The sequence below is a fragment of the Microcaecilia unicolor genome, chromosome 3, assembly GCF_901765095.1.
Source record: "Microcaecilia unicolor chromosome 3, aMicUni1.1, whole genome shotgun sequence".
Taxonomy (NCBI): Eukaryota; Metazoa; Chordata; class Amphibia; order Gymnophiona; family Siphonopidae; genus Microcaecilia; species Microcaecilia unicolor.
Window position 1 is genome coordinate 153,517,240 of NC_044033.1, and position 15,897 is coordinate 153,533,136.

At 42.8% G+C, this 15,897-nt stretch overlaps 1 protein-coding gene across 6 annotated transcripts in view; it reads left to right on the plus strand.

Annotated features, from left to right (window-relative positions):
- The window catches only part of RASGRP3 (RAS guanyl releasing protein 3), a 290,955-nt gene that overhangs the window by 96,914 nt on the left and 178,144 nt on the right, over positions 1-15,897 (plus strand). For all 6 annotated transcript variants that reach the window (XM_030196501.1, XM_030196499.1, XM_030196504.1 and 3 more), the window contains exon 2: positions 7,835-7,953. The gene's annotated coding sequence lies outside the window, so the exon portion shown is untranslated. The remainder of the gene's footprint in view (positions 1-7,834; positions 7,954-15,897) is intronic.

The window sequence follows — 15,897 nt, forward strand, 5'->3', positions numbered from 1 at the left end:
CTACAGCAAAGAGGAAGCCTCGCTCTTTCTCATGTTACAGTTCTATTGTCCCAGAGGCTATATTTGGGACTGGTCAATAGTAATTCCTTTGGACATTGGACGTTGGTAGTGCTCCTTCAGGCTGAGCATCATTGGACCCAACATCAAAGACCCACAAGGATTCCATGCTGTCCTTGTCAGAACTGAGGGATCCCGATTTCCTGCATCGAGCAAAGGTGAGGAAGCATGGACATCGCTCAAGCATGGTGCCAGGAACATCGCTGGTACCCAAGAAGCATCGGCACTGTTAGGACCACTATCCCTCTATGGAAGCGGTGCCATTGTGCTATTCTCCTCAAAGCTGTGACCCTGCCTCTAATTCTGTTCCTAGATCTTCACAGGCTGTCTCTGCATCAGCACCGGCCTTGCCTTTACTGATGCCTGCCCATAGAGGAGCAACTCCAGGTCATGTTACAGGAGGAGCTTAGGCACATCCTGGATTTGCATGATGCGCATGAGGGCATTGGTACCAACTATGGAGCCACTCCAGCCCATCTTGGAGACCCATGTTTTGTCTGTATGGTGCTCGTTGACCCCAGTGCCTTGTCAGGCATCAGAGCCAGCACTGACTGATGTGGTGTTCTTTTTCAGCCCATCACAGTGGAAGTGAATCTGGAGTCCAGGAAGCAACCTGTACCTCATTGCTCCCACCTAGAGCCTGATCGCCTGTCCAGTAGTCCAAGGCAAACGTAGACTCAACATCCCATGTGGGGTACTTTGATTAGTTGGATATGGATCGCTCTTGGGGTTCTGATGTAGAGCTAGAAGACCTCTTGGAGGAGGGATCCCTTGGATTACCTTCGTACCCCTCTCCGCCACAAGAAAGGAGGAGGTCTCCTCCAGAGGAGCTCTTTTTTGTCAACCTTTGAGGGAGATGGCCAAAGCCATTCCATTGAAGTTGGAAATTGAATATGAGCCCAGGGCTGAGTCCTATATTTCTCCTTCCTCTTCTTCCCCCTCCCTGTGGTCTTCAATACTCTTCCATTACTGACAGTGGTAGCAATTAGGACAGGCTGCTTCCGGCCAGTGTCAGACCTTCCTGTACAGGGTGCTGCCTACTCTGGTGCCACTTCCTGTTTCTGCATAGGGATGACCCTGCAGAGAGAAAGGTGCGATCCAGCTGGAAGCAGCCTGTCCTAATTGCAGCTGCTGCCAGTAATGGAAGAAAAGTATGTGCAACCACAGGGAGGGGGGAGAGCGAGGGAGAAATGCAGGACTCGTGGTTCGGGAGGGAGAGGGAGGGAGCAGAAGAGAGAGAGAAGAGACAGAGAGAGATAGCACACTCAGAGCAAAATTTAGTAATGGGCAAAAGGACCTCCTTTATGCAGGGTTCCGGGGCAGCTGTCTCCTTTGCCCGTTGGTAAAAGCAGCCCTTCCCCCAAGAATGCCTCTTATCTGTGTAGGTAAGATCTGTAGCCAAGCATGAGAGCAGTTTTCAGACTTCTCTTGTACTGGGTAAATGGCTTTTGTAAATTAGTTTCACCGTGTTTTTCAAAATACCCCAGCATTTCTCTAGTTTCCCCTGCAGCTATGATGCATTTTTACCCACCTTTTCACCTTGACCATATTTTCTAAAAGGTTAATTGACTTAAAGTGTTGTAACTTTTCAAAATATTTACCCCGTTTCCATGTAAGAGTGGTCCTGAAATTTGGAAGTGTGTGTGTGTGGGGGGGGGGGGGGGGGTACGGTTACTATGATTAAGCTCTGATCAGAACAGAATGATAAGGAGAATGATGCTGTGCTTTGAAATCAGGATCTCTGCTATAGTTTTGTAGCATATAAGTTCCACATTCTGTAGCTCAAACAGGAAGCACATTCTGAGCTGAAAGAGCATTAGAAAAAATGTACAATCATCTATTGTGTTGAAGGAATGTCCCCCATGTGTGTGTGCTGCAACATCAGACAGTGTCTGGTCACAAGTTGCAGAAAGCACAGAGAGTTGCCTTTTACAACAGCCAAGTCAGACTCAGCAGCCTGGGGATTCTATAAGCTGGTGGGTGCCAACAGAGCACATATGTTACAGAATACTAGCACTTACATGCGTGATCGGCGCCAATAATTGAAGGTGTATAGGAGAAGGAAAAGAATCCCCACGCAAAGTAGAGCAGGGTGCGATAGTGAAGCAAAAACCACAACATCAATGAGTCTAGTCTAATGTGGAACCAAAGAGACTATAATGCACATTAGTGTCCACCAGTGGCCGTGGCACAAAAATTAATGACTCAACATGACTGAGTTTCGGCACACAGCGCCTGCATCAGGAGTCATATTATTCTATAAATAATTAAAAACAGAAATATATGTCAATGTACATAAAAACCATTGATTAAAAGCATATATAGCAATAGTAATAACATACTTATATACTGCTAAAACCCCAAAAGACTGATCCAGTAGAGTGTACAGAAACAGATTAATATAAAATACAATAAATGAACACAGTAATATAAAATCAGATGCTAACCTTCACTTGTCAACCACTTTGTCTTTGAAATTCATTATTTGGAAATCACTCATCTTACCTGAACTACTGAAGATTCAGATATATTTCTATTTGATTTTCTAATTTCCGTTGCCCTTAAACTTAATCACTGGAAGGATAACTCACTTCTTTCTTTTCATATGTGGTGGAATTGGATTATATTATATAAGAACTATGAAAATAATTTAAGTTGTTGCACCCTGCAAAAATCTCATAAGCTGTTAAAATGGAAAATTTTAGAAAATTATTTATCTAGCAAATAACTCACAGAGGTCAGCACTATGTTAACGAGATTATTTACACTTTTATCCTAGATATATATTTACCAAACTCATGCTTTCCCTGTAGTACTTTGTTGTACTGCTCTGCTCTTTCCTGATTTTCTTCTGATCTTTCTCATCGTACATTTAGTGTATACTCTGGTGGATCCTCTTCCACTTCTATCCCACTGAGGTCAGTTGGTGTACCTCAGGGATCTGTCCTGAGACCTCTTATTTCTCCATTTATACTTCTTCCGTTGGTACTCTGATCTCATCCCATGGTTTTCAGTATCATCTTTACACTGATGACTCCCACATCCACCTCTCCACACCAGAAATCTCAGCAGGAATCCAGGCCAAAGTATCAGACTGCCTGTCTGCAGTGGCGTTCCTAGGGGGGGGGGGCGTCCGCCCCGGGTGCACGCCGCCGGAGGGGTGCCGCGCGCGCCTGCCCTCCGTTGTTCCATGCTTCTTCTCTGCCCCGGAACAGGTTACTTCCTGTTCCGGGGCAGAGGAGAAGCATGGAACAGGAGGAGAGGCGCGCGCAGCACCCCCCCCCCCCCCGGCGGCGTGCACCCGGCCGGGGGGGTTCCTTCGCGGGGGTGTCCTTTCACCAGGGGGGTCCGCGCTTCATCGGGGGGGGGGGGGGCGCTGCACCCAGGGGGCGGGGCAAATCGACGATCCGCCCCGGGTGCCAGCCCCCCTAGGAACGCCACTGCCTGTTTGACATTGCTGCCTGGATGTCTCACCGCCATCTGAAACTAAATATGACCAAGACTGAGCTTCTTATCTTTCCCTCTAAACCAAACTCTCCTCTTCCCCCATTCTCTATTTCTGTGGATAACATTCTCATCCTCCCTGTCTCATCAGCTCATAACCTTGGGGTCATCTTCGACTCCTCTCTCTCCTTCTCTGCATATACTCAGCAGACTACTAAAACCTGTCATTTCTTTCTCTATAATATCACCAAAATTTGCCCTTTCCTTTCTGAGCACACCCTTATCCACACTCTTATCACCTCTCGCTTAGACTATTGCAACTTACTTCTCACAGGTCTCCCACTTAGCCATCTCTCTCCTCTTCAATCTGTTCAAAATTCTGCTGCACGACTAATATTTCGCCAGTGTCGTTATGCTCATATTAGCCCTCTCCTCAAGTCACTTCACTGGCTTCCTATCCGTTTCTGCATACAGTTCAAACTCCTCTTATTGACCTATAAGTGCATTCACTCTAAAGCTCCTCAGTACCTCTCCACTCTCATCTGTCCCTACACTCTTCCCCGGGTACTCTGTTCACTGGGTAAATCTCTCTTATCTGTACCCTTCTCCTCCACCGTTAACTCCAGACTCCGTTCCTTTTATCTTGCTGCACCATATGCCTGGAATAGACTTCCTGAGCCGGTAAGTCAAGCTCCATCTCTGGCCATCTTCAAATCTAGGCTAAAAGCCCACCTTTTTGATGCTGCTTTTAACTCCTAACCCTTACTCACTTGTTCAGTACCCTTATTTTATCATCCGCACCTTAGTAATTCCCTTATCTCTTATTTGTCCTGTTTGTCTTAATTAGGTTGTAAGCTCTGTCAAGCAGGGACTGTCTCTTCATGTTCAAGTGTACAGCACTGCGTACATTTAGTAGCACTATAGAAATGATAAGTAGTAGTAGTAGTTACACATTTATAATTTGTTTATACCTGAATTCACTCTATATTTTTGTATTTACTATAATACTCAATAAAATATTTTAAAAAATCAAAAGTTAACCATAAATTAAGAATAGCATTATAATTAACAACAATCAAATATATAGTTTTTTTTGTGAAAAGATAAATAATTAGACTCCAATCTAATCAAAGTAGGCAAAGAATTCCGAACAGAAATCACACTGACAGCAAATAGGGTATTAAAGATTCTCAAATATCGCACACACCTAAAATTAGGGAAAGGAATTTTCAATAATGCTGATAAACGAGAAAAGTGTCTCAAGGAGGAAGTCCATATTAGATTAACCACCATTTCCAAAGTAGAATCAACATCTGAACCAACAGGGCAAAATAATGATTGCATAAAATAAGTGTTATGATTCTGCTAGACAGGCAGGGGAATATTTGGGACACGCTTGTCAGGGGCTGATTTGTGCCACAATAGAAATATAAACATTAGAAACATGAAGCAAAACATTCAAATGGAGAAGAGTAGATAGTGGGGTTTCCCAGGGGTCTGTGCTGGGACTACTGCTTTTGAAGATATTTATAAATGATCTAGAGATGGGAATAACTAGTGAGGTAATTAAATTTGCTGAAGACACAAAAGTAATTTGAAGTTGTTAAATCACAAGGGTATTGTGAAAACTTGCATGAGGACCTTACGAAACTTGGAGACTGGGCATCCAAATGGCGGATGTGGTAAAGGTGGTTAGCTTAGCGGGATTTTAAAAAGGTTTGGCCAGCTTCTTAAAGGAAAAGTTCATAGGCCATTATTAAAATGATTTGGGGAAAATCCACTGCTTAATCCACTGCTTATTTCTGGGATAAGCAGCATAAAATGTATTGAACTTTTTTGAGATCTTGCCAGGTATTTGTGACCTGGATTGGCCACTGTTGGAAACAGGATCCTTGGCTTGATGGACCTTTGGTCTGTCCCAGTGTGGCAATACTGATGTACTTATGATGATTTTTAATGTGAGCAAGTGCAAAGTGATGCATGTGGGAAAGAGGAAGCCTTTGGTTTTCTTTTGTTTTGAATTTCCCTGCTTGATTTTCTTGTTGAAGCCTTTGGAAGTCCCTGTTGGATTTTCAAAGAGGAGCCCAATCCAGGAAAAAATGCACAGTGGGCTCTCAAGAAAAGGTACACATGTGCCTTATTAATGACCCGAACGGGCTGTGTTTCGGCGTAAAACAATGCCTGCCTCAGGGGTCGGTTCTAAAATATGAACAGAAAAATATTTGAACATACAACAGATATATCATATGTATATACATTATAATGAAGAAGAAAATCATGATGACATTACCATTAATACTGTACTATGACCAGATACCAAATTAAGTAATGTATGATCTGTGGGAGAAAATAAAAAGTGTGCACGAAAATTAATATTACAAAACTAAAAATAAATAACTTACATAGTGAAGACAATATGTGCATATCTGAAGAAATACCAATATTCATGAAAGTGTAATGTTAGTGAATGAGTAGTGACGGAATGGAGACCACAAACCAAGGACCAACCGATGAAGTAAATGGGTTTATGTAAAAAACAGGTTGAAATAACTTACCAACAGAACAGCACAACTAATAATAATCAGAGGGTGATCAGTTTGCTTTTGAGGAAGGTAAATAAAAGTTCAAATAAATGATTGTTGCATTCAAATGAAAAGAGCATAATGACTGCAGATGTAGACATGGAGTGCAAATATACGCACATGTATCTGCTCTCCAAACTGCATCCTAATCAATAATGAAAAAGGAAACCAACTGTCTGAACAGTCACCAATTATGGATGGTGGCTGAGCAGCATACTGCTATCATCATACAAACAACTAGCTGCAAGACTCTAAAAAAACATAATTATTGATTCCAACAAACAAAGAGGAACCCAAACCATGGTTATGTGGTGCAATGTTCCACATTAGGAGTCACTGCCCAGGAAAAGGATCTAGGTTTCATAGTTGATGTTACTTTGAAACCCTCTGCTCAGTGTGCAGCGGCGGCTAAGAAAGCAAATAGAATATTAGGAATTATTAGGAAAAGAATAGAAAACAAAACTGAGAATGTTATAATGCCTTTGTATCACTCCATGGTGTGACCACATCTCGAATACTGTATGCAGTTCTGGTTAACGCATCTTAAAAAAGATATAGTGGAATTAGAAAAGGTACAGAGAAGGGTGATGAAATGATAAAGGGGAATGGGATGACTTCCTTATGAGGAAAGGCTAAAGAGGCTAAGGCTCTTCAGCTTGGAGAAGAAACGGCTGAGGTATATAAAATACTAAGTGGAGTGTAACAGGTAGACATGAATCACTTGTTTACTCTTTCCAAAGTACTAAGTATTAAATTTAAAATGAATCAGAGAAAATATTTCTTCGCTCAACGAATAATTAAACTCTGGATTTCATTGCCAGAGAATGTAGTAAAAGCAGGGTTTTAAAAAGTTTTGGATCATTTCCTAAAAGAAAAGTCCATAAGCCATTATTAAGATGGACTAGGGGAAATCCACTGCATATTCTAGGATAAGCAGCATAAAATCTGTTTTACTGTGCTGGGATCTTGTCAGGTACTTGTGGCCTGGATTGGCCACTGTTTGAAACTGGGTACTGGGTTTGATAGACCTTCGGTCTGTCCTAGTTTGGCAATGGTTATATTCTAAAGAAGGCTTTTCCTCCTGAGAATATATTCTTTTTGCTTACTTAGAGACTTGTTTCCTTTATCTATACTAAGTGGAATCTGTTAGAGTGGAGACTCGTTCCCTTGTAGAAATATAGTTCATTATGTTCTTAAGAATTAATTTAAAATAAAAAGATACCATTGCTAAGATGTGTAAAAAAATTATGAACATACCCTGTAAAAAAACACTAAACAGAGCACATAAACGCAAACCTAAAATAAATAAATTGTCCACAACTTCAAAAATATAGGAAACTGTTATTTAAACCATTTTAACAGATCTAAAAAAAGAGGTGAACAAAAAGCTGACCATGTAACTTGAAAACATCATGGTTTAATGAAACATATAAAACCAGAGTACAATTCTCATTGAAAGTGTATTACAAAGAAATGTAATACACCAAAGGAGGGATAAAAGAGTAAGAAAATGTTCAATTACTTAAAACATGATGTTTTTATACATCTTAGCAATGATACCCTTTTTATTTTAAATGAATTCTTCTGGTTGTCTTTGAATATTTTGTTTCATGTTTCTATTTGACTGTCACTTTTTATACATATATATATATATATATATATATATATATATATATATATATATATATATATATATTCTTCATATATGCTTTTATGTACATTAATGTTTTAATTTCTGTTTTTATTTATAGAATCATATGACTCCTGACGCAGGCACTGTGTGCCGAAACACAGTCGTGTTGAGCCAATAAGTGAAACCATTTTACAAGGGGGCCCACACATGGGTGGAGCAAGAGCATGTCATTGCCAGGTAATGCACAGAACTTAGGGTCCCTTTTACCAAGCTGTGACAAAAGGGTGCCTGCTCTGGCGTTGGCGCGTATTTTACACGCGAGCCGAGGTCTCCTTTTACTGCAGCTGGTAAAAGGGAAGTCTCGCTTTCCTACAGGAAATGGCCATGCAGCAAGTAAAGCATTTGCCATGTGGCCGTTTTTTTTTGGGGGGGGGGGGGGAGCCCTTACCACCAGCCATTGAGGTTGCAGTAAGGGCTCCTGCGCTAACCAGGCAGTAACTGGGCAGCACGCAGCACTGCCTGATCACTGCTGGGTACACTCTGGCGCTACAAAAATAAATAAATTTTTGTAGTGCCAGAAATGACAGCGCACTAGAGTACGGTAGCCCGGCGATACTTCCTGTATAGCGAGCAGTAAGCCTGCATTGGACTTACTGCCACTTGGTCAAAGGAGCCCTTATAGAATGCTATCAGCTGCGCACATTGCATGGTACACCTACACCATCCATTGTCAAAAGTTGGTGCGCCTTACTTTCATTATTCCAAAGGGGCTTTGAAGTAGGCATGCCCAGAAGCCACTATAGAATTGGAGCTAAGCAGACCATATTGCTGCGCCTTCATTGAGGTACTAAGAGGGGCATAATCGAACGTCGCCGGCGATCTATTTTGGCGGCAGGACTGACAGCCTAGAGCAGTGGTTCCCAAACCTATTCTGGGGGAACCCCAGCCAGTGGTGTACCAAGGGGGGGCGGTGGGGGCGGTCCGCCCCGGGTGTCAGTGGGTGGGGGGTGCTCCGTTGCTGACTGCAGTCAGCCCTCGTCTCCTCTCCATCCTGTGCCTTTAAAAAAAAATCTGAAAAGTAGCATGGCAGGCAGCACTTCGCGTCTGCCCTGCCTGCTTGTAAAAGAAAGCGCCGGCAAATCTCCTCGTCGACGTCACGACGTCGCGTCGGGTCTTCCCTCACTGGGTCCCGCCCTCGCGGGGGGCGAGACCCAGTGAGGGAAGACCCAACGCGATGTCGCGACGTGACGTCAACCAGGAGATTTGCTGCTTTCTTTTACAAGCAGGCAGGGCAGACACGAAGCGCTGCCTGCCATGCTGCTTTTCAGATTTTTTTTAAAAGCCCCGGATGGAGGCAGGAGATGAGGGCTGTCGTCGAAGGTGGTAGGTGGGTCGAGTTGGGGGGGGGGCTTAGATGGGCGAGGAGGGTTTCAGATGGGAGAAGGGGACTTGAGAGGGGGGCCTCAGATGGGAGGGGACGTGGGGAGGGGGGTCTCAGATGGGAGAAGAGGGGAGAAGGGGACTGGGCTGGGGAGAAGGGGGTGGGGGGTCTCAGATGGGAGAAGAGGACGTGGGGAGGGGGTTCTCAGATGGGAGAAGGAGACGTGGGGAGGGGGGTCTCAGATGGGAGAAGGGGATGTGGGGAGGGGGTCTCAGATGGGAGAAGAGGGGAGAAGGGGACTGGGCTGGGGAGAAGGGGGTGGGGGTCTCAGATGGGAGAAGGGGACGTGGGGAGGGGGAACTCGATGGGAGAAGGGGACTGGGGTGGGGAGGGGGTCTCATGGGAGAAGAGGGGAGAAGGGGCCTGGGGTGGGGAGGGGGATCTCAGATGGGAGAAGAGGGGAGAAGGGGACGGGTGGGGAGAAGGGGGGTGGGGAAGGGGCCATGCGAGAAAATGGGAGCCATGCCTGGGGCTGGTGGGAAAATGGGTCTGGGGCTGAAAAGGGGTCCCTAATGCAAGGCATATGGATGAAGGGGGCTGGAACTGGGGTCTGAAAAGGGGCAGAGGCTGAAGCTGGGGGGACTGGGGGCTGAAATGGGGACAGGGAGAAGTGGCTGGGGCTGAAGCTCGGGACTGGTGAGAGAAAAGGGCTGGGGCTGAAACTGCGGACTGGTGGGATAGTGGGGCTGAAAAGGGGGAGCAAGTGGGAGATGTGGGTTGGGGCTAGAACTAGGGGCAGGTGGGTTAAGAGGGCTGGAACAGGGGACTGAAAAAAGGGGCAGAGAGAGAGAGGGGACAAGATGATGGATGGATGGGGGGGAGAGGGAGGGCAGACCCTGGATGGATGGGGGGAGAGGGGAGGGCAGACCCTTAATGGATGGGGGGGGGGGGGAGGGAGGGCAGACCTTGGATGGATGGGGGGGGAGAGAGGGAGGGCAGAAAGTGAATGGAAGGGGAGAGAGAGGGCAGACAGTGAATGGAAGGGGCAGGGAGAGAGGGCAGACATTGGATGGAGGGGACAGCAGAGAGGGCAGACACTGGATGGCAGAGAAAGAACGAAGACAGATGCTGGATGGAAGGAAGACAGTGAAAAGAAGATGAGGAAAGCAGAAACCAGAGACAACAAACTGTAAATAAAATATATATTTTTGTTTTTTTTTTGCTTTAGGATAAAGTAGTATTGTAGCTGTGTTAATAAATGTTTATAATAGAACATGTAAATAAGGTAATCTTTTTATTGGACTAATTTTAATACATTTTGACTAACTTTCGGAGAACAAAACCCCCTTCCTCAGGTCAGGTTAGGACACTGTAACACACTATACTGTATTGACCTGAGGAAGAAGGTTTTGGCCTCTGACAGCTAAATGTATTAGTCCAATAAAATGGTATTTTATTTTCTATATTTGTTTTATTTCTATTTGTTAATTTGTAAAGTGGTGATTGGTATTTGTTAGTTTTTTTTCCAAATTTACATCTGCTGCCTTTATATTTTGCACAGTACTAGGGGACATTTTCTGTTTCTGTGGTGTTGCATTGCATGCAGAGTCTGGCATCTTGGGGGTTCAGTTTAATTTTTGCCTAAATAGAAAGTTTATGATTACTTGTTCTACAGTGGATTAGGGTGTATCCGTGTTTGTGAAAAAGACATGACTTTCAGTTGGCATTGACTGTGCAGGATTGACGATCTGTACTATCTGTCTGGTTTCGTTTTACAATAGGTGAATTGATGTTCTAGTGCTCAATGTAGTGTTTAAGATTTCTTTTTCCATGTGTGACTCATAGAAATGACTGCTTATGGTATGGTAGAATTGCTCTATAGGTCCTGAGTGTATTCTTGGTATGCCTAGTACTGGATTTTGGAGGGGGGTGTTAAAAAATGACCGGCCCCGGGTATCAACTACCCTAGGTACGCCACTGACCCCAGCCAAGCATATTTCAGGATATCTGCAATGAATATTCATGAGTTAGATGTGCATGCACTGCCACCACTGCATGCAAATCTAGCTCGTGAATATTCAGTGTGGACATCCTGAAAACCTGACTAGCTGGGGTTCCCCTAGGACAGGTTTGGGAACCACTGGCCTAGAGAACAAAATTTAAGACTATTCATCAAGTTAAATACTGAATAGCTATTGTATCAACATATATTATGGGTCCTATGTAATAAAACATGCGCTAAAATAAGTTTAGCATGTATGTGCTAAAAAATGTAACATGTATGGTAAAATTCAGCTTACTGAGCAATGTAATAACATGTAGCATGGGCAGAGTAAAAATGTGGCTGACATGCTTGAAAACCTCAAAATGCACTGGCGATAATTAGCATGACCAACTTATTTACCGACAGGAAACTAGAAACTAGTTGGGTCAGTATTTGAACTCCCTGCTTTGTGCTTCTTTTAAATGGTGGCCAGTATTTAAAAATACACCCAAATATTCAGTGCCAGCCAATATCCAGATATTGGTACTGAATATTCGAGCATAGAGATGGCCGACTGCATTATCTAGGTACCGCCAATATTCAGTAACAGTATCTGGGTTGCTGTCCCATTAACCTAGGACAGTCTCCACTCTTTCCTTTGTTGTCCAGATAGCTATTTGGATGCTGGGACTGAATATCATTTTTTAAAATATAAATACTATTATAATTGTTGTTATTTAAGTGTTTGAATAATGGATTTTCTTTTTATTTATATATGTTTTTATGTGTTTTGCCATTAGACCCCTGAGGCAGGCGTCATTTGGCCCGTGTCGGGTCACCCATTAATAAAGTACTCTTGTTGTCCTAATCTTGAAGGCCCAATGTTGCTTTTTCTGTTTGTATATTTTGGTTGTATTCTGTACTACCCTCTCTATTTGTTTTGCATTTGTACCCCACATTTTCCCACCTTTGCAGGCTCGGCTTACATAGTACCGTCAAGGTGTTTGCCCAGTCGGTTGATAGCAAATACAAGGTTGTATAGTGATCGAATGAGGTATATGTGGAGGGTCGGAAGGGATGAAGATTGTATGTTGTCCAGTACGATCATTAGGCATGCTGTGTTTCTGGGTGAAGAGGTTTACGTAAGATCATTAGGGTAGGCCTTTTTGAAGAGGTTGGTTTTTAGTGATTTCCTGAAGTTCAGGTGGTCATATATTGTTTTCACAGCTTTTGGGAGGCCATTCCATAGTTGTGTGCTTATGTAGGAGAAGCCGGATGCATAGGTTGTTTTGTATTTCAGTCCTTTGCAATTTGGGTAGTGTAGGTTTAGGTATGATCTTGACGACCTGACTCTGTTTCTTATTGGTAGATCTATGAGGTCTATCATGTATCCCGGAACTACATCATAAATAATTTTGTGGACTAAAGTGCAGATTTTGAAGATGATCCGTTCTTTGATTGGGAGCCAATGCAGCTTTTCTCCAAGGGCATTCTTTTCTTATTTTTATGCTTTTTAAAAATGTGTACACCAGTCTGGCTTGTTTTCAAAATAGGTAGTATATCTTTTAAACTATTAAACTATTAATTAACTTTGCAAGCAGTGTAGTTCTAGCAGAGATTTTGTTTTCATGTATTTTAGTAATTGAAATCACTCATTATTATAATGCTACCTAATTTGTTAGCTTCCCTAATTTCTGCTAACATTTCAACATCTGTCTCATCATTGTGGCCAGTCTGTCTTAATACATCTAAATCTGATTTTATGTGGTTCAGTAAGAGAAACAGATTACTTGGTTCCATTCCAGTGACTGATGAACTTTGTTTAAGACATGGTTGGTAGTCAAAAGTCTGTGGTTCAAACATACTTTAACTATTTGTGGAGATTGCACAAACTTATGCAGCAAAAAGATATGATAATGGTTATTCATGTTCTTACTATATCTAGAATTGATTGCTGTAATAGTTTCTTCAATGGAAAGTTACAGAAAGCTTCTATGGAAAATTACAGAATGCTTACGTCCGTGGTCACATGCTTTCTCAAGTCCAGGTGGCCAAGCTGGGCCTGGGAAATAAGTGCCATCCTCCCCTTTGCATACCAAATTAGTTAGAGCTGTGTCTTATCTTCTGGATCCCAACTTCTTTACAAGAAAAGTTACTTTCGGTCAAAGACAAGATTTCAGAGTGTATTATCGGACAAAAGCAGGGTTGAAAAGTAATCCTTTAAGGTAACACTTAAACAATCATTTTTAAACAGAATTACTTCTAATCAACAATATAGACCCCGAGTGCACTGGTCGTTCAAGACAGGGTTGAAAAACAATCTTTTAAATTCACTTCCATTACACTTATGCAATTCTTATTAAATATATTCAGTGGGTTGAGGTTGGTGAGCACCAGGCAATATAAGTTTGTATATTGTGGTCCTAGATTCTGAACTCCTTCCCTTTCATACTGCACCAGGGGAAGAAAAGAGGTCATGCCAGCCATTTTGAGGGACTGGGGATCACTCTTGCCAGAAGACCACTAGACCACCAGATGTGAGGGTGCTTCCAGAGCAGTTGTTATGTTTGGGATGGTCCTGGAGGGGGCTGTTCTTGGAGGGTACAGGAGGGGGCACTGTTCTGGAAGAGGGGTCCTGGAGGGGGCACTGTTATGTTTGGATCTGGGAGGGTGTCAGCTTTTACCTGGGTGGGTAGCAAGAGGAGCATAGACCAAGATTCTGGCCTCAACCCAGAAGCTAAGCAGGTGCTGGCTAATATTCAGTTCTTGTATTCAGCATAAGATCCTGACTGTTGCACATAAGGTATTACATTCTGGGTCCCTTGTTTATTTATCTTCTTTAATTACTCCTTATACCCCATCTCACACTCTTTGTTCCACTTCCATAACTTCTGGATCTTCCACCAGAATGCCCCTCCACCTCCTGGTTTCACATTTTATGGTTAGAGCTGCAGTGGCAGTGCCTGGTTAAATACTGCTGAATATTGGCGGCTGGCCCGCAGAATGTGATTTAAGTGGGCTGGAGTCTCTCCTTTTCACTTAAATCATTTTTAATATTGACACCTCCCTCCCACTGTTAAGCTATGTGTCATCACATTTAGGTGCCATTTAAAGGAATAGCACATAGCTGAAATATGCATTTACTCATCTATATGCATTTATACACTCCTATATGCCAGTATTCTGGTCATATATGCTTGTTCTTGGTGCTTAAATGTTGGCACCCTCTTTATACGAGAATTACTCCCTAGAGAATATGCACACATCTATTAAATTTGTGTGAGAGCATTTATTCACTACTTGAGGTCATTGTACAAGCCTATTTTATAAAATACCAATATTAAAACAACTCTATTTTCAAACTCTCAGGAAGCCAAACCTTATTTCAGCATTATTGCTTCATCAGTCTGATCATCAGTCTAAATTTTTGGCATTAAAACAGATTAACTGTCAAAAATACTTATAATTGTCCATATTTTTATTTATTTATTTATTTATTTATTTGCAGCATTTATATCCCGCTCTTTCTCGCTCAATAGCAGGTTCAGTGCGGCTTACAATGAATAGGTACAGGTATTACAGAGATAACACAATATATGGATACAACGTTTTACAGAGATAAGTAAGTTCTATAGAAAATGATAAGATGACGAAATATGGGGGCAGGATTAAGGTATGGTTAATGTTAGTGGTGTGGTTTAGGTACTAAAATTAAGTTGGGTCGTTCGGGTAGGCTTGTTGGAAGAGATGTGTTTTCAGCAACTTTCGGAAGGGTAAAAGTTCGTTGGTTGCTCGTATGTGTCTTGGTATGGCGTTCCAGAGTTGACTGCCTATCACGGAGAAGTAGGTTTTGTATTTGAGGCCAGATTTAATAAATGGTGCCCCAAGTTAGGTGCTGGAAAGATCTGCACTAAACTAATAACACCCCTCCCCCCCATATTTAGTCGGTGGCGGTGAGCATTTTTTTTAAATGCCTACCGTTGTCAGCTAGTTTAGCCCCCAGTATTCAGTGTAGGGTCATGTGTGGGCACCGACGCTAACTATCAGGGGCTAAATGAGGGTGGGCTGGCTGCTGGGGCTCATGCAGACCTTGCATAAGAAAGTTAGTGGGCCCTGGTTGAATATCAGGCTGGGACCCACATTAAATAATGGTCCATCTAGCCCAGTTTCCAACAGTGACAAAGCCAGGTCACAGGTAACTGGCAGAAACCCAAATGGTGGCAACATTCCATGTTACAAATCCCAGGTCAAGCAGTGGCTTCCCCATGTCTGTCTCAATAGCAGACTATGGACTTTTCCTCCAGGAACTTGTCCAAACATTTTTTTAAAAACCAGATACACTAACCACATCATCCAGCAAAGAGTTCTAGAGCTTAACTATTTGTTGAGTGAAAAAATATTTTCTCCTATTTGTTTTAAAAGTATTTCAATGTAACTTCCATGTCCCCTTGTCTTTGTACTTTTGGAATGAGTAAAAAATTGATTTACTTCTACTCGTTCTAAACCACTCAGGATTTTGTAGACCTCAATAATATCTCCCCTCATCCATCTCTTTTCCAAACTGAAAAGCCCTAACCATTTTATCCTTTCCTTATAAGAGACGCGTTCCATCCCCTTGAACCTTTTCTAATTCTGCTACATCTTTTTGGAGATACGGTGACCAGAACTGAATGCAATACTCAAGGTGCGGTCACACCATGGAGTGATGCAGAGATTTTTAGTATTTTTGGTCTTATTCACCATCCCTTTCCTAATAATTCCTAGCATCCTGTTTGCTTTTTTGGCCACCGTCACACACTGAGCAGAAGATTTCAGT